The sequence below is a fragment of the Carassius gibelio genome, chromosome A7 (assembly GCF_023724105.1).
Source record: "Carassius gibelio isolate Cgi1373 ecotype wild population from Czech Republic chromosome A7, carGib1.2-hapl.c, whole genome shotgun sequence".
NCBI lineage: Eukaryota > Metazoa > Chordata > Actinopteri > Cypriniformes > Cyprinidae > Carassius > Carassius gibelio.
Window position 1 is genome coordinate 39,048,702 of NC_068377.1, and position 15,557 is coordinate 39,064,258.

General features: G+C 37.3%; 1 protein-coding gene and 1 long non-coding RNA gene across 3 annotated transcripts in view; one reads left to right on the forward strand and one right to left on the reverse strand.

Annotated features, from left to right (window-relative positions):
- LOC128017810 (uncharacterized) overlaps window positions 1-15,557 on the reverse strand; it is a 176,432-nt gene that overhangs the window by 103,499 nt on the left and 57,376 nt on the right. The window lies entirely within an intron of this gene.
- LOC128017829 (uncharacterized) lies at window positions 1,169-2,772 on the forward strand. The gene is made up of 3 exons (XR_008184525.1): window positions 1,169-1,219; window positions 1,348-1,412; window positions 2,119-2,772. It is a non-coding gene; the product is annotated as an uncharacterized LOC128017829 (long non-coding RNA).

The window sequence follows — 15,557 nt, forward strand, 5'->3', positions numbered from 1 at the left end:
CGGACGTGAAGGAGAGCACGCACGTCACGTCAAAATCGTACGTCTCCAGTGCGAGCAGCCGCCATTTTCTCAGCGTGATAGAAGCGAGAACCGAGTGAAAGACTATGGTAAGTAAGTAACGTTAAATATTCTAAATGTAAAGTTATCTTTTATTGTTTACCCGGTTGTATGAAAAGCGGAAACAAAGGAGCTTAACGTTATATATATATATATATATATATATATATATATATATATATATATAAAAACGGACGCGGTTTTCGCCTCAGACACGGAGGTCTTAACTGCCTCATGTAACGTTACTGAACGGAGGATGTACTTTTAATATAACGTCTGTAAATGTATTTTGTCATATTTACATAAGATTTTACATTATCTGTTCTCTTTGAGGCGTTAACAGACGGTTATGGTCACGGTTACGCTCATGTGAATTTGTCTTTTTTTTTCGCGGTTAAACTGAATGTATGTTTGTCTCCTAAAGGAAACGGCATTGTGTAGTAAAGACTAGCATAATTATTTTGAGGCTGTTGAAGTGGTAACTGTTAAAAGTATGTTTTACATGTAATATTTCAGACTTGTCGAACTCCTGTCTTCATTGTCTTCGCGCCGAGAGTTAAAGACACAGAAGCTGTTTGTGTGAGGAGTCACAGACCTGTGTGAGGATGAGGAGGAGGTGTTCTTCTGAAGAGAGGGACAGACGGGTTAAGGAGAGTAAACTTCAGAATAACAAAAAGTTAACTTTATTTTTACTAAGACTAAAATAATGTGTGTTTTTTTTAGATGTTGAAATCCAGAGACAAGATAACTTCATTCTTTTGAGACTGATGTAAGTTAAGTTATTATTAGAATTTTTTTTAGAAAATTAATGTTTATGTTGTGTCCTGCCTGTTAACTTCACATTTTGATGCAAAAACAGTGTGATTTTATATATATATATGTATGTATGTATGTGTTAATATTTTATTGAAACCATTGATGTCCCTCTTTGCAGAACTCAAACTAACTGGAGTTAAGGACACAAAAGTCTGCTTGTGTGAGGAGGTGGTTTTCTCAGCTTCTTCTGAAGAGAGGGAAAGATCGTTTAAGGCAAGTAAACTTCATAATTTCATGTTATCAGTTGTTGTTGTGTTTAACTAAGAGTAAAATAAAGTTTGTTTTTTGTTTTTGTAGATGTTAAAAGCAAGAGACATGGGAGAGCATCATTCCTTTGAGATTTTATGTAAGTTATTTTTAGAAAATAAATTTTTCTGTTGTCTCCTGCCGGTTTACTTCACATTTTGATGCAACAACAGTGTGATTACGTGCTCATTTCATTAAGACCATTGATGTCTGTGTTTTTTATTGCAGAACTCAAACCAACTTTGGAGTTGTCTGATTTGGAGAGTCATCATTCTTGGTCTTCGCTCTTAGAGGTAAAGTTCACACAAAAAATCATTTACTTGCCCTCAAGTCATTCCAAACCTATAAGACTTTTGTCTGTCTTTACAACATAAATTAATATATTTTTAGTTTTCTCATAATATTTGTTAATCCATTTATTGTTTAGATAATCAGTATTTTCAAGCTTCATAAATATAGAGTTATTGTAGAAGTAAATTCTGATATTTATATATGAATACATCTTAAATTATATGATAGCAAACATGTATATTCAAAATAAAATACTGGTCTCCCAGACCAACAATGGAGGACACAAAAAGAGAATATTAAATATATTCATATGTTTTCCAAAAAATTAGCAGAGTTTGTATGAGTCTGGAAAAGCATGAGGAGAGTAAATTATGAACATTTTAATTATTTGGTGAACTAACGGTTTGAATAGCAGCCCTCCATGTACATGAATATTGTGAGGTATGTGAATGTCATGTCTGTTTTAATGTTTCAGTAAAGAAGCTTTCTGAAAGCAATATTTATTCAAACAATATCGCATGTCCTCACACTAGTGCTGCCATTATAGCATCCTGGAGCGCTGTGGTGGACTGAGACAATAAACAACCGCACAAAGTGTTGAAACTTTAACACCGATTATTTACCTATCCTTACGGATGTGAATACACCTCTACCTGAAAATGGATAGTTTAATTAAATGTTTAATTTTTTCAAATGTGCTTCTCTTAGGCCACTGATGAAGAACAGGCGGTGACTGGGATGAATGCTGGTCAGAGAGGAGAATCTTCTTTCCCCTAAACAGCGGTGGTTTTAAAGGAGGACGCTGCCCTGGATGATGTAGAAGATGTCACATGCTGTGCTGATGGGGTTTCTTCATGATTACATCAGTTATGCTAAAGAGATCATGAAAATTGACTGTGATGCATGATCTGTATTCATGGACTATGAAACAAACTGTAAGTGCATAATTTGTTAAAAAAAAAAAAAGTTAAATGCTTTTTCTGTGTTGTTTAGTAGAAGAGTTTACACTGTCATTCATACACCTGCTCACATTCTTTCACACACACACACACACACACGCGTCTGTTAAATGTTATAATATCAAAGTTAATGTTGTGATTTATTTGTGTACTGTCATGCCAGAATAGTTGGAAAAAAACCTAACTAATTGTAAATTTATTGTATGTGTTTTCGTATATTTTTATACAATATATACAATTAAACAAAGTCCAATTTGATCTTAAGTTATATTCATCAAATGTTCAATGCTTTGTTTATGAACTCTGTAGCTGTTAATGCCATCCTTTTCTGCATTTCTTCTAACATGTTACTTTTTGACTTTTCTCTTGTTTTTAATAAATATTTTCCTTTTGGTAATTATTATTTGTGTGTAAAAGTGATATTTAAAATGAACAACATTTGTAGGTTTAATGCCTAGCTCAGTTTGGGTTAATTTTAACGTAGAAATGCATTGTTTCCCCACATGGCTGCACTCTGCGAGTTTATTTTCTGCCAGCAGGAGGCGCTAAGAGCGGGAGAGGTAGGTTTCTCCGGTAACGGCTGCAGAGCGGTGCTGAGCTCACAAACGCTGCCTTATCAAGCACATGCGAAATGATATCGAACATTTTCTAAATACAGTAGTTTTCCTTCTGAAATACAGTGATAAAAAAACACCCGCTCTGTTTTTTTAAACCCTGCAATATAGTCATTTTAAACTATAAAAAAGGCAACCCAGCAGGCTGGGTTAAATATGATAACCCAACTGGTTGGGTTAAAACAACCCAGCGCTGGGTTCGTCCCTTTTTGACCCAGCGCTGGGTTGTCAAAATAACCCAAATTGGGTTGTTTTCAACCCAGCAGTTTTTAGAGTGTAGAAAGTGCATAAACATTCAACTCACCTGGAATCCATTAATACATCAACCTCACAGAAGAACTTCACAATTCAGCAGTTACCTTTTTTTTTAAAGAAAATAATACATTTTATGTAACAAATGAATAGTATTATACATTTTAGTTTCTAAACAATTTCTAGATTTATAATTCATCCAATATATTATTCACATGAGGAATATTATGCCCTGACAAAACATTACAAATCAAAACATGTGCTATTGTAGATATGAAAATTAACACAAACCAGCATGTCTATGAAGATTTTCTAGTTGAATAAGATTGTGCTCAGAAATTATGTTTATTTATTGCTGAATAAGTCCCTCCCAACCAAATGCGGTATCTGATATCTGAATATTCAACATCAAATGGACCTATTACAAAAGAGTCCCTATTTTCTGTAAGCATTTATTATGATAAGATACAATTACATACAGTAATTGTACACTGCCGTATAAATGTAATCCTCATGTTAAGTCAGGATGTGATCAGCACTGCTTTTGACACTATCAACCACAACATTCTTTTGAATAACCTCAAAAATTATGTTTTATTATTGGAATTATATTGGCATGGTTGAAATCATAATTATCTGACAGTTATTAGTTTGTAGCAGTAAATGAAAGAGATATTATATCAGTCACAATACAGTATGGAGTTCCAAAGGCTCAGTACTAGGACCATTGCACCCTGCACATTCTACCGTTGGGGAATACAGTATCATCAGGGAACATGGAGTTAGTTTTCACTGTTGATGATACTCACCTTTATATTTCTTCACAGCCTGATGAAACATACCAATTCACAAAGCTAACAGAATGCATTAGATATACACACCTGGATTACAAGTAAATTTCTAATACTCAATTCTGAAAAAAAGAAAGAAAAAAAAAGAGTGGTTAATTACTGACCAAAAACCTCTGCTAATGCTTGATGGCTGCTCTGTTAATTCTGTGTCATCAGTTAGGAACCTAGGTGTGATAGCAAACCTTCATTTGAAAACCATGTTTCTAACATTTGTAATACTGCATTTTTCTCTTTTGCATATCTCTAACATATGTTCTAAATGTCAAATGCAGAAGTATCAATAAATGCGTTCATGACCTCAAGGTCAGATTATTGTAATGATTGATTGGGTGGTTGCTCTGTGCACTTAATAAACAAAGTTCTTACTATAACCAGGAAGTATGACCATATTAGTCCGGTTCTGTCAACTCTGCACTAGCTCCATATTGAACAACAAATACATTTTAAAATATTGCTAATTACTTATAATTAAAGCCCCAAAAGGTTTAGCCCTTCAGTACTTGAGCAAGCTCATGTCACATTAAAGTCCTTCACATCCGATCCCAAAACTCCTTGCTAATAGCTAGAATATCAAAATCAACTGCAGTCAGTGGATCCTTTTAGTATTTAGCATTCAAACAGGAGGCAGACACACTCTGTAGTTTTAAATCTAGATTAAAGACCCATCTCTTTAACCTGGTTTACACATAAAACAATTTCATATTTGTACAATTCCAATTTGTTAAAGTATTGTCATGTTGCATAAATTAGGTCAACTGCAACTCTGGCCAGAGAAGAACTGGCCCCTTGACAGAGTCTGATCGTTACTGTCACCGATGGAGTTTGGGTTCTTTGCCATTGTCACCTTTTGGCTTGCTCAGTTGGAGACACTTGATATTTGTCAATATTATCAACTTGATTGCACAGACACTATTGGATGAAAATTAAACTCAACTGAGCTGGATGATGACATTAAGGTTTTCTCTAGAGCTGTGTGTAGAGATGCATGCACTGATATGTGGTTAGGTCATTGATTCACTGCCAGTGGTGCGGTCTACTAATATCAGTATCAGAATCAGAAAAGATTATTGTAGATACATTTACACATTCTGCAGACGCTTTTATCCAAAGTGCATTCAAGTTAGATATTGTATCAGTTGATATATTTGCTGTAAATGGAAGCCATAACCGTGGGATATATAATGCCACACTTTGTTGTTTGAAATCATCATGATGTAATCAGACACTTTAAGTGTGATCATCTTCTGATCAATATGTATTCAGTGTAGACAGAGTTCTTTAATTTCTCTGGTTGTGTACATTTACTGGTTTAGTGTTGTTTTCATTATGCAATGTGTTTTGCAGGAATATGACGTTTTTGGCCTGGACATTATTTTCTCCAAGAACATTATCTACTATTTTGTTAATCCTTAAACACAGCACAATGAATGCATAGTTCAAAATACAGTAAATTCAATTCAATTCAATTCAATTCAATTCAAACTTATTTGTATAGTGATTTTTATGGTACAAATCATTACAAAACAACTTTACAGAAAATTACCTTTCTACAATATTTAGTAGTAGCTTATGAGTGGTGATTGTCAGTTTATGTGCATATGACAGGATTTTTCAGAAAAACTAATACAAGACGTAATCAGCCAGACGATGAACATTGTTAAGAGCAATTATTATATGATATTATATGATCACACTTGTAGCAATGTTTGTTAGTTCAGCTTGTTGATTCAGGTTTAAAGCACCTTTTAAAAATATCTAGGGATGCACCGATATCATTTTTTAAGAGCCAGTCAAATACCAAGATTCTGAGTATCATCCAATTGTCACGGTGCAGGGTGCCGTCTCAGCTTCCCCTGTGGTCTGTGTTGTCCTGTCTGTTCAGTAGCTCGTGGTCTGGGCAATCAGCGCTGATCATGGCGGGGTTGTGCAGATCACGAGCTGATTCTTCCCCACCTGTCGCTCGTTCCCCCACTCCCTTATATGTCTCTGCTTTTCTGTCTGTGGTCGTGAGTAGATTGTTTTGTCTTTGCCCATGTTTTGTATGATTTTCAGTATCAGTCTCACCTTCTGTTTTTCCGTCAAAGGATCCGTAATTCGGAGATCCGGCAGCGCGAGTGGTCCGCAGTGTGCCGGCCAGCTCGGAGATCTCTGTGTGCGCCAGAGCAGTTCATTATTGTTTATGTTATTTTGTGTTTTGTGGCGAGAATAAAGATTCTCCTTTTTCTTTACTCTGCATCTGAGTCCTCTGTCCAGTACGCACCCGTGACACCAATACCAATCTGATACCAGTGCTGTGTAACACCTATGAGCGGATGGTATTCAACCATCTGTTCCATATTAATGAATCCTGACTCTTTAACACATTCTACACTCAAAGAACAGAACGTGAGTTAAAGGAAAACAAAGGCCTTCGTTTTACAACCCTCTTCCAACATAACTCACCACCCTGGGCGCCACCATGACGGCAACGTCCTGGTGTGAATGAGAGTTATAACGCCTTGGAGACTATCCAGAGATACAATATCGAACTTCAAAGGGAAGACAAACACCCGCCCTTGTTGACTCGCAGCGATCTCTCACATTCCAGTGAAACAGACGCACACACATTCACAAGACGCACATACATTCCCAAACAGGCACAAGCATTTTTGGCTAGCCCATGGACCTTTTTACTAAAACTACCTCTAAATGTATTTTAATGTCTCCCTTTTTGTGCTCAAATGTATGTATGCGGCATAGTGGAATATATGAATGTTACTGTGTGTTTAATGCAAACTTTATATGCATTTAATAACTCTGTATCTCTGTATACTTGATTGGTAAAATCATAGTTCTTGGTGTCTGTATAATCGTAAAAACACGACTGTAACGAATCTTGATAGCAAATTACAAAAAGGTGCATTGTTTCAGAGGAACGATCTTGCTTAAGAAAAATGTTTAATTTTGTCATCGCCATAAATTAGACCAGTGGGCGGAGATCAGCAAACAAAGAAGATTTTTCCCGCCTCAGTTTGTTTACACTTCATTGGCTCATACTGAAAAATAGGTGTAAACCTAGGTTTACGTAAAAGCTCAGGGAAACCTGTATTCTGGGCATTCCGCCAGAGAGAAAAGAGGGTTCCCAGCTTTGCAACCGGACTTCAAGAAGTTCTCCGTTTATTCTTCTTTACTTTTTTTTTCATTTTAGTTTTTCTTTATTGTCTTCGGATATTTTACTTCGTTCAATTGTCTTCACGAGCCAAATGAACTTAAGTCTAATCATCTTTTGGCAAAGTTTACCTTTGCGTTAACCATGGAGCTCACGCATCATCTGCTCTGGAAAGAACCGCGGTGAGGCCGCACGGACGGACAATTTGAGCGCAGCTACACACAAGAGCCAGATCAAAGCAAGTACTTTCTTATATCGCAACTAAAATTGCTGTTTAAGGTTGTCTAGGCTATTCCATGTTTGTGAAATTATTCAATGACTTGGGGTCTCTTGCAAAGTTAACTGTTTGAAATTGTCACACTGAGATTGGTTTTCACTTTCACTTTCTCTCCCTCTCTCTCTCTCTTTATCTCTCTCTCTCATTTATCTCATTATTATTCTTGTTTGTTTACCTTGTTTAAATTGTATTTTCGTTTTGCTATATACTCATATTTATTCAGTGTGAATTGTAGTTATGTACTCTTTAGTCTGTTTTTATTAAATCCTATAATTTGCTTGAATTGAATTGTTTTATTGCTCATTGAGATCGAAGTCCCTGAATCGTGTGATCTACGCTACGAGCTTTGTTTTATATGAATTAATTTCAGTAATCTTAGTAGTACAGACACAGAAAATATTGTTTTTTCCTGATCAGAAGATTAATATTTCTTGGAGTTTGTAAGAAGGGTATTTTTATTGAATTTTGATAAGGAAGTCTAGCTTCCAGTTTGCTGGACGAACAGATTGTCTAGATTAACTTAAATTAATTCTAGTAAAGGTTACCTTTAAATGATTAAATATTCCCTCTTTGGGTAATTTAGTATTTGTAAGCAATAAGCACGTTATATTCATAGACTCATGAATATTCACTTCATTTGAGTTAATTATTCCCCAGAAAGTGATTGTTGCTACAGCTGATACCAGTGCTTTCTTCTTCTTCTTCTGTAGAATACCATGGTTTTCAGTGTATCCAACAGCTTTTTTAATGGGGCAACAAGACATGATACAGTAGATGATAGATAGGCTATCACTAATCTTTCAATGTCCATATAAAATGATCCAAAACAGCACATCCAGAGCAGCACATAATGTTACATATTACATTCAGAGAACACAAATAGAATATATTTTGATACCTATTGTATTATATTCATGCAACAATTAAAAAAGTACAGTTATTGTGTGATTGCTAATTCTCAGACCTTTCTTCTCAAGTGTTGCTGTGTAAGGGCCCAGGGCCGGTTCTTGACATTTGGAGGCCCTAAGAAAAATTAATGTTGGAGCCCCCCCACACCCAATAAATATCACTTGAAACAAATATGATTCCTAACATTTTTATTTAAACAAACTATACATGATATATTTAATTTTAAAATGTGTTTTTTTTTTTTTACTATACTCCAGAACTGGTCAAACGTTTCAGCTTCACTATTTTTATTTTATTTTTGAAAGAAGTCACTTATGACCATCAGGTCTGCATTTATTTGATCAGAAATACTGAAAGAACTAAACTATAGTTAAATATTATTACTATTTAAAATCATGTTTTTCTATTTTTACCATACTACGCAATATTGATTCCTGTGAATCAGATGATTTTTCAGCATCATTACTCCTGTCTTCAGTGTCACATGATCCTTCAGAAATTATTATAATATGATGATTTATTATCAATGTAATAGTTTTGCTGCTTAATATTTATTTTATAACCTGTGATACTGGATTTTTTTGATAATTAAAAATAACATTTATTTATAATAGAAATTATTTCTCACAATATGTACTATCAGTATTATCAGTTTAACACATCATTATGAAAAGTATTAATTATAAAAGTATTAATTTTTAAGTAATAAAAGGAAAATAAAAAATACTGACCCACTGTATTACAAAGTTTTGAATAATATCATTACAAAAGATTTCACTCCCATCACAGTAATCAAGATATGTCTTCACTCTTAGGTTCTGTATTATCTTCTTATCTACTTTTGTACGATTGAGGCCATTGTACCAGTTGCAATGAGACATTTCAAATGATACTAGACATGAGTGTTAGTTCATTTGCATTGACATTTTCATGTCATAATTTTGAGCAGATTGAGTAGAAGGAAGCATGGGTGAAGGGATTTAGAATGAAACAAATGGCCAGAAGAGAAGGAGGTCTCCTGCTCCTCCACTCTGTGGGGTGTCTCGAAGATGCCCGTGTGTGTTTGTATTGTCTGTTTCTCAGGAGATCAAAGTATCTCAGGTTCTTTCATCCCTACAACTGCTTAATGTATGCTTGCTTTTCTATTAATATTAACAGTGGTTTGTGAATGTATATTCTTTAATAACAAATAATAAGGCCTGAATTCTTCCTTGGGGACAACAGGGCTTCTGAATAATCATGGAGATGAACACATCGTAATCATTAAAAATGCAAAACCTCTCTACATTTTAACAGAGGAAAAGAATAGTACAATACATGTGTTTTCAACATTAAATACAACGACTTAAGAAGACTTAAGATCTAAAGCTTTTAGACACTTTACTTTAAGAAACACACACAAACAAAAAACATTACTCCATTCTTTGCATCTGCAGAAAGTGTCTGTTACACATCCTGTCTTAAATCAATATTTAGACAGACTACTTGTTACATGGATAGATTTTCCTTTTAATATTTTCTCATTCCCTAGGATATATTTACTTTTATAACATAACAACCTGACACATAAGCTTGTGCTATCTATCTATATATATATATATATATATATATATATCTATATATATATATATATATATATATATATATATATATATATATATATATATATATAAATTGAAAGTTATAATAATAATAATTATTATAATTAAACTTTTCCACTAAAACAATTATATGTTATCAGCTAGTAATTGTATGGGTGAATTTCTTTATTGTCATATTTTGCTTGTTTTATTGTTTGGTGATGGTCTCACACAGTATTTGTTTATCTCTCATTCTCTCTCTGTGTGTGTGTGTGTGTGTCTGTAGCTCTAACTGTATTTTATTTAAGTGAACTCATATACATTTCTTTTTGCAAAAGTCAATTAATGAGTTCTGACCATCAATTCAGTGAAGTGACAGACAAATATTTATCTGTCCCCCACATTAGGTTTTCACACTGAGAGTCGGAGTATATAGATGATAACATTTATGGTTATAAATTTTTAAAATGTTTGCCATTTTCATAACTTAGCAACTATGAATGTGCACAGAATTGAATTTAAATCTGACTGACTGATACCAGGAAATCCAGAAAAAAAAATGTAGCAGTTTTGAGTAAAGAGCTTTAGATCAGTCCATTCAGATTGCTATGAATCTTAAATGTAAGTGAAGAGACAGTGCTTTCACTCGTCTGTATGTAGATCAGTGTTCATTTTTTATGGTGGTAAAAACATTGGACTCATCCTCTGTAAAGTGTTTCATTGATTACTTGTCATGCATACTAATCATATTCAACTATAAATCCATTAATCTTAATTATTAGTGCATCATGCATTCACTCATATTATGGTTGATTTAGTTGATTAAGTGGTAGTTGTGTTTTCTCATTAAAGTGCACTCAAGTTTCACAAGTTTATTAGTTCTTTGTCATTTGTTCCTGAACAGAATTTGTTTTTTAATTTGAATTTGCTTCTTATCATGTAATCAAATGCTTAATGTGTGTGACCTTGTGATCAGGATGTTAACAGGGATCTTTAATTTTGTGGTTGGATCGATTTCAACTGTATTTAGTTTAGTTTGCATTATGTCATGTTTCACATGAATAGCATTGTTAATTTAGTCTCAGAATTGCAGAAGTTGAAATGTGAGATTTTGCCAAACTGTCTTGATGATGTATATATAAAATATTAATATAAATAACACTGACATGCACTATTAGGGTTTTTATCACCCTACTACTAAAACATTACAGAGACAAACTTGCGGGCAAGTATAATTTTATAAAATATTTGATAGAATATAAAACCTAAAACACTCCAAATACTTTTGCTGCTTGTTCAGTTTATTTATTTGAAATAAGGTGCAAGATTTGGTTTCATTGATTTGATTTCACTATAAATTGTAAGATGGAAGTTATCGTATAGTGCTTTTGAGTAGGGATAACATTAATCATTTTTGCTGAGAGCTGAAACTGGACAGTGGATCTCCCAGAATGCTCTCCATGGGTGGCAGGGTATAGACGAGAGACAGAGGTAAGTGAATCCAAACACAGTGTTTATTTTCAGAATCACAAGTGCAGGGTAAGTAGTCAGTGATTTCAGGTGCAGGTTCGGTGCAGATCACTCAGTGCGGCGTTGAAATCCGGTGAGTACGTCCTTTACAGATATATCAATACTACATAGTTGCAGTTCGCTAATAAATGTCTCTTACTCTTTCAGAAACGGAAGCTATCAAGCAAGCTCAGAGGAAACACAGGAGACTGCTGGATTTCAGGTAACAGGGAAATGCTCAGGAGTCCTGGGGCAGTAGAACAATGACACAGAGGTTAGTGTTTCAAAGGTGAGTATACGTTACGTCTTAGAATCTGCGGTGCATCTGTTGGTCAGGAGACAACATCATATGGTCTGTTCCTGTTGGAGAATTGACATTGAACTGGGGCTGTGGTGATTGTTTTATATTGTGCTGTGATGAAATTCCTAATGGTGAGCATGAGGTGTGGGTGATTAGAGCTTGATTGGTCCCTGACACTACCCCACCCCTCCAGGGTCTGCGCCAGCGGATCTTTCTTGACGACTTGGTGGGGGTCTGCCGCAGGGACGTGGAGACTGGAGAATTTTGAGGAGGCCAACACCATGGTGGAGCTGACAGTGGGAGGAACCAGGGGGGAGGTTTGACAGAAGGACTGGGCGACACCCCGAGGCCGATCCACGGAGGCGGAACCAAGGTTCCTGGAGGAACCAGCGGATCAGAGAGATTGACGGACCAGGTTGACATCGCAGGCCTGGAAGCCCAAGATGGAGCAGCTGGCTTGTGTGCCTGAGGTGGAGCCAGGGATTCAGCTGAGCAGGGCGATGATGGAGCAAGCAAGGACGACAGAGAAACTGGAGGAAGGGAGGAGCCTGGTGAAGCCGAAAGGGTGGAGGGTCGATGCGAGGCCGGAGACCCAGAAGTCCGAGGTGGATGCTGAGTGACGACCGACCGAGGTTTGTCTGGATGGACGAGGGAGCCTGGAGGAGTCATTGGGCAGACGGGCCTCGGTGGAGCCAAAGGATTGCAGAGCTGGTGCAGAGCCGGCGGGCTGACAGGCCTCGGTGGAGACATGGGTCTGGAGGGCCGAAGTGCAGCAGGGGACTCTGTGCAATCCCGAGCTGGTGGAAGGAAAGCCTGAGGTGAGGCTGATGAGCCGCAATAAGCTAGCGGCAGAGGCAGAGCCAAAGAGCTGGACAACAACAGTAGGACCGACAAATTCAGAGGACTGGCTAAAACCAGTGGAGGAAATGGGACCAGGAAATCTGATAGTTCGGGAGCCTCTTTGGCGCCTAACAGGAGATTGGGAGCCTCTTCTGGCTTAACAAGAGAGATTTCAGAGGAAGAACAACGGACGGGACCGGAACCTCTTAACGTATTTGTATTAGTTGGTCACTGTCAGAAGAGTCATCTACAGGATCCCCAAACACTTTAAAATGGCTGATGAAATTCTGTACTGACGAGGTGACCTCAGTCTCTTGGAACCACAGCGCTTCAGCCCATCTTAACGCGGCTCCAGATAACTGCAGAATGATGAACAAAATTTTGGATCTTTCCACGGGCGTGTTGTTCAAGGATGAGTGAGCATTGCGATAGGAACTCATTGCAATCCTCCACCTGACCAGAGAAGGGTGCTGGTCACGAGACTGAGTTGACGATGTACACCAGCATGGGAGCGGTGTTTGTGGAAGTACTGTCTTCGGGCTGCTTTGGATTCATAGCGGTTTGCATAAAGCCTTCTGTCAGGATATAGACGAGATACAGAGGTAAGTGAATCCAAACACAGTTTTTATTTTCAGAATTACAAGTGCAGGGTAAGTAGTCAGTGATTTCAAGTACAGGTTCGGTGCAGATTACTCAGTGCGGGGTTGAAAGCAGGTGAGTACGTCCTTTACAGATATGCCAATACCACAGTCGCAGCTACCTATACTTGTCTCTTTCAGAAACGGAAGCTATCAAGCAAGCTTGGAGGAAACACAGGAGACTGCTGGATTTCAGGTAACGGGGGAATGCTCAAGAGTCCTGGGGGCAGTAGAACAATGACACAGATGTTTGTGTTTCAAAGGTGAGTATACATTAGAATCTGCTGTGCATCAGTTGGTCAGGAGACAACATCATATGGTCTGTTACTGTTGGAGGCTTGACATTGAACTGGGGCTGTGGTGAGTGTTTTATATTGTGCTGTGATGAGATTCCTAATGGTAAGCACGTGCAGGTGATGGGACCTGGCTTTACCCCCCTCCCCCCCCCCCTCCTCCAGGGTCCATGCCAGCAGACCTTGCCCTCTGATGTCGTGGGGGTCTGCCACGGGGACGTGGAGCCTGGATAATTTTGAGGAGGCCAATACCATGGTGGAGCCGACAGTGGGAGGACAAGGGTACATGGAGGACCCAGCGGAGCGGAGAGATCGACTGACCAGGTCGACATCACAGGGCTGGAAGCCCAAGGTGGAACGGTTGGCTCATGTGCCTGAGGCAGAGCCGGGGATTCGGCTGACCAGGGCAACGTTGGAGCAAGCGAGGACGATAGGGAAACCGGAGGAAGGGAGGAGCCTGGTGAAGCCGAAGTGGAGGAGGGTCGAGGCGAAGCCGGAAACCCGGAAGTCCATGGGGGTAGCTGAGCGACGACCGACCGTCTGGATGAACGAGGGAGCCTGGAGGAGTCCTTGGGCAGACAGGCCTCGGTGGAGCCAAAAGAATAAAGAGCCAGTGGGCTGACAGGTGATTAGAGCTTTACTGGTCCCTGACAGTGGGATTGGATACTAAGCTCAAAACATTCTCCATCAGATCGTGCATGTCCTAAATTTTATTATGCTCTTACAAATTTGATTTTCAGTACAAAACACCTTGTTGGCATTTTTTTTATTTGAAGCTAAATAATTCAGATATTTCACAAACCCCTACTTTGAAACAACATCTAGAATGGCGCTTAAAGTTGAAGACTTCTGACCTGTGAACTTGGGGAAGATCGATCAACCCTGACTTCAGTGAGACGCATCATTTGACATCACTTCATCCAGAGGTCATATGAACTGCTACGTGACAAACTTCAAAACATTACACATTAAGTTTATGTAATGATGCCCTTGTTTTTGCTTTTCGTCACTTTTTTTTAAATGAACTTCAGCATTTTATGTCATTTTTATTTATTTAGTTTTATTGTTGTTGTTGCCATAATTAGCATGGTGACATCATGAGGTCAATATGTTAATGTGACGTGTGAATAACTAGAAATTCACTGACGCTGTGTCCCAATGTGCCCACTTATAGCAGTTTTGGGTTGTGAATGATATTGAGGCAGTAAACAAGTAGAGATGAGAAGAGCTTCAAAGAGAGGTGAACCATGTTGAAACCTTTTTTGTTGTTGTTAAAACTGGCCACAAGGTGGTGCTACATGTCTGGGGTGTTTGCTTATATAGCGTCTCAAAAAACAGGGTTAGAACAAAATAAAAATGTTGGGTATTTTAATTTGTTGACTTTTTTCAACATACCAACATACTATAGTAAAAAAAATATATATATACTTGACTTTCTTTAAATTAAGCAATAATTAAGAACCATAATATATACATTTTGTAAATGTACCTTGACACTGACTTATAGGCATATAACAATATTGAATAACAATAATTAATAATAATGATAAAAATAAATAATAATAATAAAAATAAATCTATCAATTTCAGGACTGTTTCACAAAGTTATCAGTTTGAATTTTTCCAGAACTCACCCACTCCTCTGCAAAGTTGTCAGTAACATGGAGTCATCTGTGACAACTTCCTCCTCAGAACCGCAGAAGGAAATCAAGCTGCTCGCAATCTATGATAAATGCTGATGAAATGACAGTGAGAGCCGACATACTGTATATAGCAGCCAGCTCCACTATTTTTAGTGGGTTGAAGCATCATTTGTTTGTTCAGCTCCATGAACATGAACAAATCAAGCTTCCGTATTCAGAGCAAATCCTATTTCATGTCTTATTCTTTTAGCTGTTTTTTAGTGATGTATTCTACATTTCTGTTGCAAATTTTACTAACTTGCCTCCAAGAAGATAATATAATACAGCTCATGC